The sequence below is a fragment of the Perissodus microlepis genome, chromosome 4 (genome assembly GCF_051167445.1).
Source record: "Perissodus microlepis isolate ML-2025 ecotype Zambia chromosome 4, ASM5116744v1, whole genome shotgun sequence".
NCBI classification, from domain to species: domain Eukaryota; kingdom Metazoa; phylum Chordata; class Actinopteri; order Cichliformes; family Cichlidae; genus Perissodus; species Perissodus microlepis.
Window position 1 is genome coordinate 5,455,635 of NC_140464.1, and position 9,037 is coordinate 5,464,671.

A 9,037-nucleotide genomic window follows, 5' to 3' on the forward strand; every position below is an offset into this window, starting at 1 on the left:
TCAGACTGAGACAGAGGGAAATGATAAGAGGAGGAGTGAGGAAGTGAGAGAAGGGAAAAGAGTTTGAAGGGGGGGGGGAGTAAATGACCTGGGAATCACAGCCGCTGTTATCTGCCAAGAACGTTCATGTGTGCGCTTGCATGCAAATGAGTATATGTGCTTGTTTGTGTGTGTACTGATGGGACTGTGTGCTTATGTGTGTTCCAGCAGAGGGAGCTGTGCATGCCCATGTCACTGTAAGTGCTCTACATGACCATCTGGCTCTCACTGTCAGACTGGATGCTGAACCTACAGTTAACTCCCTCGCTGCCAGCATCCACATCGCATCCAGATGACAGAAAAAAGGCCCTTGAACAGATGCTACGTTTGTCCCACTGACGACAGACAGAGGTAAGGACATCTTTGGCCATTTGTTATCGTCCGAACGGAACTACTCAAAGATCTAGGCTGCAGAATCACAAATACAGATGACTGATGACACGCTGATGGAGACGCCGCGTGACTCTGACTCTTCTCTGGCAGCCTGCATGCTGACCAGATTGTGTATCTGCTTCAGGCTGTGGAGAGAAGAAAGCAAATGGTTAATTTCTCTTTCTGACTGCTGATGCAGTGTTCCAGCTGAACCCCTTGGAGAGCCTCTTGCTTTCTCTCTCTTACACACACACACACACACACACACACACACACACACACACACATCGACAAATACACACTTCTAGTGTAGTGTAGTGCTTGCCATCCTTTGAGTAGCCCGCTGCCCTCTCTTTAATTAGGCTAATTGAAATGCGAGAATAACCATTTTCTTGATTGCTCATTATTTTGGGGCAGTTTAAAATGAAAAGCATGCTTACACATGCGGGAGCCAAAAAGAGGCAAGCTTACAGTACCTCTCTCCTTGGACGACCCTCTTGCCTGGCGAGGATGGCCTCTGCAGACCGGGGCTCGGCAGTCTTACCCTCGGCCCTGGTTGGCTCCCCTTCTCACTTTACCCTGCTGTCCTTGTATCTTTGACATTCTGGCTTCTTCCTACCTACCTCTGTCTTTCCAGAGGGAGCATCCCCCTGCCAGTGGCCTTAGTGTTGTTAAGTAAGAGAGTCAAGTGGGATTTTCCAGACATCCTTGAGACAAATTGTAAGAGGCGGTTTGTGCTTAAGTGCTCTTGGCAGGTCTACAGGTGGTTTGTCGGCTTTTGCTGTGTTGTTGGCGACTCTGTAAACCCCTGAGCAAGCCCACTCTTGGCCCTTAACTGTGACAGGCACCTCCCCAGGGCAGCCTGAGCTTATAGAGAACAAGAGGGGGAAGAAAGAGAGAAGATTTTTTTTTTTTTTTTTGAGAGAGAAATACACCTGAGTACATCTGGAGCAAAAAGCCGAGGAGCGTATGCATGTGTTTGACAGCCTGAGAGAATGTTCATATGTTTTGTGTCTTCCTGACAAGGTGGTGAGTCATTCCCTCAACACAAACTCACACACGAATGCACCCACTCGAGCATGCGTATACACACACACACATTCATCTCTTGCCTAGACTGCATGGGGGCAGATCATTAGGCCTGCTCATCATTAGCCCTGCAGAGAGGGGGTTGCAACAGGGTACAGTAATATTCACCTCATGATATGAATTCAGTCATTTGTCATATGTACACATTATACACATATGGAGTCATTTGCCTTCGAGGAGCAATGCAATTTCCTCATTAACTTCTTGAAATGTAATGCGTCATTGAACCAAGTTCTGTAGCTCTGTTAATTATGGCCCCGTTTCAGCAGCTCTCTCCATGGCAACCTAAAGTTCTGCCTGTCACCACATGAGAGATGAAGGAATAAAGACGTTTTCCCATTATGCTGCTACCCAAGAGTGCATATTTCTCCTCAAGACAGACCTGCAGAATGCTGTGATCTATTAGCTCCCTCTGCTGTTTGATAGGTGAATATCAATTTAATTTACCAAGGTTTTAGGTTTTAGGTTACAATCTTTCATCCCTAACCGCTTATCTAATGTTAGTGGAGGGCTGGAGTTATCGCGGCGGGCAATGGGCAATGGCCAGAGTCCACGGCAGAGAGATAAACTAACAGTAAGTGGTTGTTCTCAGGGTTTTTTTTTTTATTATTATTGTTTTTTATTGTTTCAAAAGTGTTTGTTCAAGTTCCATTCTCAGTCATGTGAAAGAAAAAGAGTTTTCACAGTCAAGTGAAAAATTGACTTTCCATAGGAATTAAAAGGGTCAGCAGAGCATTCTGGAGCATTCATGTGTGTGATGAGGTAATGTCACAATCTTCCCAGATGTGGATGTCCTAAAAAATCCACCCCAAGGTCAGACTGTGCAGTGTAAGATCTCAGAATCTACAGGCCTCAGTTAGCATATTAATTGTTAATGGAAAGGACAGAATAACTATGGTTTCTTCTAAGATTAGTGGGGTTTGGTTAATTGGTGATTCAAAATAGGCCATCAATGTGAACGTGAGTGCTTGTCTGTCTCTCTGTGATAGCCCTGCATCAGATGGGCAACCTGCAAAGCTGCACCTGAGCAAACTTCAAGACTTCCATAACAATGAGTGGAAGCACAGCACCACATTTAGTGAAAACCAAACAGGATATTGTCACAAACACTTCATATAAACTTCAAGCATGTTTTGGGCTTTTTTTTGAAGCCATAGGAGTTGAGCACTTTGTGTTCATTAAGTCAACAAATAACTCCTCCGCATACCGAAGTAGAGTCAAATGTGAAGCCATCTGTCCAACAGCTTTGCCCAAACTGGGTCACTCAGCAGCAGCAAATCAACAACAGAATGTCTGTAAAAGAAAAGAATCAGGTTAATGCAGGTGCCCAGTCAACGTGCAGACGTAAACCTGATGAAACGAGAGCTGTGCATAAACAAATGCCCGCAAACTTTAATGAAATTTTAACGTTGTAAAGACGAGTGAGCCAAAACTCCTCTACCATGATGTGAGAAACTGATGAAGTTGTACTTGTCTAAAGGTGGCTCTACAAGCTGCCAAGCTTTTGACAGGACTGCTTAACGTACTGTGAAAACTTTCTTCTACAGCTGACGGTTTCTTAATTTTGCTTTTACTTTTTAGTCATACTATTAAAATTGTCAAACACAGAAAACCTATGTGAAGACCACTAACTCAAATTCATGTACCAAAACATTCACATTTTTGTTGTGTTCACAAAATTTTTACCCCTGAAGGTCAACCAAGGAAATGATACGTGGCTATTAATGCTGAAAACCTAATAAACCCAACTGTAACACCAGTCATCACCCCTAACTGGTCATCTCTTTAGAGTATTTATTTTATTGTTTGATCTGAGAGTCATACAGTAACTATGACTAATATTACCGGACTTCTTTTTTAAATAGAAAAGCTGAGGTGTAGGTGTCTCTGAACAGTGAAAACTACTTGTCCCAACATGTCAGGGTGTCAAGGGGGTGCAGTGGTCAGTAGTGGTGTACAATACTGCATGTTTTGCTATCGATCCAGTACAAAATATGTACTGGGCTTGTAATGCCGATACCAATCCTTTTAACTCATAAAGGCAGCTTATGCGTGGGAGAGCAGTGTCTCGTGACTTATGAGATGAATAATCATCAGTTTGCAAATTCTGAACACATTTTATTGACAGCTGTAGTTAGTTAACACAACAAAAGCTTTTCATGTACATTGAAACTGGACTTTTGGAGACCTGGAAAATAAATGTGCTTGTCTCTGAAGCACTTTGGGTCAGCTTCTGTTATTTAAATGTGCTATGGACTATAAATAAAATAGAAGTGACAGCCAATGCACAAAAAGTTCAGACATTTTTAATAGTTTGTGTTTGAGGTACATTTTTTCAATTCCCCCCTCAAAAATGTAAACACAGTCCATTGGGCTTTATACTGAAACAAAGTATCAATCCTTTTGTATTAATATTAATCTGATAACAGCGTTGGTACTATCGATATTCGGTTGGTATTGTCATAATGATAACAGGCCCGAATCTGCTGGTTGGTGGTCTGAGGAGGAGTCTTTTCAGCTATCAATAGTCCCTCGCCAAATCCCTGTGTTGTTAAGCCATCAGGCAAATTCGCCCGCAGTGTCTTTTCACCACCTTTTTAGTAAGTTTTTGGTGGGTGGAAGTCTTGTATGTTGGGTCTTATGGCTCAGGCCGCATTTTGAATTTTGAGAGCTCAGCGGCATTAAGGCTATTAGCATGCAAATGAGCTGTTTCCACTCATTATTGTTCTGACCAGGGCTGGACTGGGACAAAAAATCGGCCTGGGCATTTTGACTAGAGACCGGCCCACCAAAAATGTGACGTCATTCAGGGGTAAAACCGCAAAGGATTCTGGGAACTTGTGGCAAGAGGTACTAGCGCATGCAGGCTTTCAATTGAACTCAGTTACACAGCGACAAAAAGAAACACAAAAAATGGCAAGAAGCTGTTGTATTACTAACTGCAATAGCCAGTGTTGTGCCAAAAAGTGATTGTCTGCAAAAAACTGATTTCCGGTATGTGCCAAAAACTGATTGCTCGTATTTAAATTGCTATAAGTAACTTGTTGGACTATAATATGTGAAACATATGTCAAATGCATCCCTCATGGATGACATACAGTCATCTCTCCATCTCCATCTCTCTCTCCTTTTATTTATCTCTCTTTTATTTATCTCTCTTGCTCCATCTCTCTCTGCTGCTCTTCTGTCTCCTCTGTCACAGACTTCTCCACTTTTGATGATAAATCAGCCTGGTGCAACATGTAAGGATTGGCACAATTTGTTAAGATTTTGAGGAGTTTGAGAAACTAACCTTAAGCATAAAATAAAATTTACTATCAGTAACTTCATAGCACCCGCCCAGCAGTATATAAACTCCGTCATGCTAGCTAGTACGCAGTACCAGTTATTCTAAGCGACTGTAAAAAGTCAGCACAACGAAAACAAACTACAACTAAACTTGGTTTATATCTGACACAGATAGACAGCAGGTCATAACGTCTTACCTGAAGTTCAGTTCCTCTGCCACTATGACCGGCGGCCGCCTCGGGTCTCTCCTCCTCTTGCCTCCCCTTTTCCTTATCCACCTGCTGGCCTCCACCACTTGCTGATGTTGCTAAACCTGTGGAAGCTATGCCATAGCTACCGCCAAACAATTCAGTTATTTTTACAGATTTGGCAGCGTCTGCCTGAAGGGCTTGTTTCTTTTTGGCCCTAATTTTTTCTGCACCTCCTTTCCTTTTTTTGTTCTCTATTTTCTTTAGTTGTCTATAAGATTGCTAAACAAGGGGGAGGGTGCATCCGACCTCCTCGGCTGTAATTGGTCCAGCCCAGAGTCGATCATGACCAATTGGCCAATCCAACACCTTTCATTATTTATACCCTTCCAAAAAAAAATAAAAAATAGATCGGCCCATAAAAACAAAAAATCGCCAGCGGCCCACCGGACAAATGCCCAGTATGCCCGATGGCCAGTCCAGCTATGGTTCTGACAAACAAGCGTCTGTTAATGAGTGTGTGTTTACAATGCACCTACAGTCTGAAATGAGCTAGAGCTAATGAATGTAAACGAGCAGAGTTCAGAGTGCAGTTTGGCGAGGGCGACCGGTTTGCTCTGAAACGTGAGAGCTGATATGAAAGTCACAAAAGATTTTGTACAGAAAAAGTGAGAAATAGAAGAAGCTGGATACACGGTGTAAACTGCTGAAGTCTATTTCTCTCAGCGTCACGCTTACCTTTCTCTTGTTCTCTTGTAAAACAGCTGAAGCATGAAACAGCTTGCTGCCCTTCAGCATTTCTTCTAACGTGACAGAAAGAGAAACTGAGCCCTGGGTGCAGCTCAAATTTCTGCACCACCAATTACAAGCTTCTGTGTTGTGTCTTAAGTGGTCCACTGGTGAAGCTGCCAAATGAAATATCTTGGGAAGACTCATGGCTTTTACGTTATTTATTTCCTCGCATTGTTGTCTGCATTATTTTTATATTTATCAAAGTATGAGCAAGGGTCATCCTCATCATGGAAGCTGCCGCAATCAAAGCAAGATTATCGTGATCGCTCTTTAACGGCGGTGTATATACTTGTAATAACCATTTTCTTTTGAGATGTTCTGTGGATGAAAGCCAAGACAAATTACAGACTTGCCCATAAGAGGGCTGGCAGAACACTTTACTGCAGGAAACAAGCACTCAGGTCATGCACTGGGTTTGTCATTCCCCATAAATGTACTCTTCTGCTTGTTGGAGGGTGACTCATGACAAAATGATTTCCCCCACCCCCCCACCCGTGAGTTGACCACTGCCGCTGCCGGTGGCCTTTGTGCCTTGCTAAAGAGTGTTTTTAGGTGTCATAAAAGGTTTATTCACCGGTGAACTTGTTTATGACAGGATGCCTCTGTATTTTTGTAGTGGCCAGCCAGTGACCCAAGGAGTCATATGTATGACGCCATTTTTAAAAAAAAAAAGAAAAAGAAAGAAAAGCTGCTGGCTGAAAAGCGCGCAGGTGTCCTTTAGCATTAGTGCTGTGAAGCACCGGGTTTAGGCACTACTGATACGAAGCAGTGCACTCTCTCCAGGGGCCAGTGTCAAGGATATGTGGAACAATGTTTAATGTGTGCTGCTTTGTTGTTTGTTCTTTTAGCTAGAACACAGAAGAGGTAATATACAAAGAACTTCTTTGTACTGAAGTGAATTCAAGTGTTAAAAATAATGATAACGCTCCAATGTGGCTCATGTCTGCATTTTTCATCTTTGATGGACTCTTTTTTTTTTTTATGCTTCTTCCTCTTCGTGGTGAATTCCAGTGTCCTTCCCTTTAATGTTCAAGCCAACCGATCATCATTCTATCGATACGTAACATCAGAAGGTTTTTTAATGGGTCTCCCGATCTCAGCTTGTTACATATAGATGCTTGTAAAGAAAGCGCCACACTGGGCAAACTTTATTCTTGAATAAAAAGAACAGAAACCAAGATGCAATGGGGTGAATTTTTCCATATAAAATTTACTTGGATGATTGAGTGAGGGCCACATTTGCTTTGACTGACAGGTGTCCTTTCATAGGGAGCTGTTAGGCCTCACATTCCTAATTCATGTCAACGCCACTGTGTTTGCCCTTTGGAGCATTTTAAATGGACAGTCTGATTTAAATGAAGACTTACCATGTGGCACCGTCCACTTTAGAAGTTTGTGCTTCAGATCTGGTGAATGAAATTCTAAAGTTTTATTTGCCTGTTGAGTTGATATGTCCCCGTGTGGTCTTTGTTTTCCACCCATGCAAGCAATGGAGGCTATGAAGTGCATGGTGTTTTTCTCCCTATTGCTAGCAACACATGGGTTACAACGCAGTACTGTTTTTTGCTCTTAAAAACAAAACTGCACTATATTCACGAGGAGATCCTCGCCGGTGCACTGTGTATAGTTTATTTAGAGAGTCGGAAATACACAGCAGAGTTAGTGCAGATCAGAGGCTTTACAGTTTTACTTTTTATGCATGCTGCTGTCATCTTGTGAAATCCGGGTTTGTCTGGCTAAGTGGGAAGTCTGACTTGAGTGGGTGTTCTAGCTGTAAATTCTGACTGGGATCCTGGGATTTCTGGCGTTCTATTTCAATTAATATGCAGCATCAGCAGGCCACCCTCGCATTCAAATATGACAACTTCTAGATCCAGAAAAACAACTTGGTGGCAGCCAAAAAGCTAGCGTTGAGGTTTCAGAGTGCTGAGTCCAAAACCAATGGGGATGACATCATGGAGAGTAGGCGCATTCAACATCCACCCATCTATCCATATTTTTTTCCACTTATCCAATTTAGGGTCCCAGAGCTGGAACCTGCTCCAGCTGTCATTGGGTGAGAGGTTGGGTGCACCCTGGGCAGGTTTCAAGTTTATTACAAGTTTATTAAGGCTCTCACAGAGAGACAGACACCCACTGATGCTCACATTCACACTTAAACACGTGATTTAGAATCACCAATTAACCCAGGGTGCTGGGAGACAGTCCACACAGGCTCAGGGGTAAAATGCAAACTCCACACAGAAAAGCACCACCCAACAGGTGAATTTGAACCCAGGACGTTCTTGGTGCGAGGAAAATGTCAGGTATGCATTCCCTGTATGCATATATATTCTCAGTGGAAACAACGACAGTAAGAAACAAAGTTCTAAATAGGTCTTTATAGCTTTATTACCACTTTGACTTTCAGATGAATCTTTTGATGGAGAGGTCAGAGGTAAAATGTGACATATTTAAAATCTTCACTGTCTATATCTTGAAAATACACACCAATACAAGCCAGATTTTAATGGATGGTTAACATGACCCAACTCAACACCTCTACAAGGTTTTATCAGAATCCATTCAAAACTTTTGCAGATTGACACACAAACACTGCTAAAAGCATAACCTCTTGGGTGGAGGTCTTTAAATCTGATAGGCAGGTAGTGTCAAATGAGTTTTTTTGTGTGTGTCTAAAGATGCTTGCTCAATAATATGAAAATAGTGACATCCCACAGTCTGCTTACACTCTCACTCAATTTTATTTTTTTAAGCAGTGGGTAATTTGTAATGAAACCAGCAGCTAAACAGTTATCACAAACACTGAAACCAGTTCCCTGCAGTTTGTCACAAAGCACGTCTGTGTGTTTCTGCGTCTTGATGCATTCTCAATCATCCAGGTAAGTAAATCTCCAAAAGTTGGTTCTGTTTATCTGGACGTAGCATTTTCAGTGGGAGAAACGTTTCGTCACTCATCCAAGTGACTTCTTCAGTCTCAGCTAACCTCAGCAACAGGACCACTCTCAGCATTGAACAAGTGTGTTTGCTTTTGGAACTGTGTCTTCATTCCACCTACTTCACATACAAGGGTCAGTTCTACAGGCAGAAACATGGGTGTGCCATGGGCTCCCCAGTTTCACCCATCGTGGCCAAATTGTACATGGAAGAAGTAGAAAAAAGAGGGTTTTGCTATCCTACCCTGGAACACTGTTAAGTGCCAGGAGGATTGCCAGGATTTATACATCGGGGAAACCAAACAACCTCTGGCGAAGCGGATGGCACAACAC

At 42.6% G+C, this 9,037-nt stretch overlaps 1 protein-coding gene across 1 annotated transcript in view; it reads left to right on the forward strand.

The window, feature by feature from the left end:
• The first annotated feature begins 223 nt into the window (after positions 1-223).
• The window catches only part of LOC146388110 (uncharacterized), a 38,639-nt gene continuing 29,825 nt past the window's right edge, over positions 224-9,037 (forward strand). The window contains exon 1 of the mRNA XM_084925222.1: positions 224-390. The gene's annotated coding sequence lies outside the window, so the exon portion shown is untranslated. The remainder of the gene's footprint in view (positions 391-9,037) is intronic.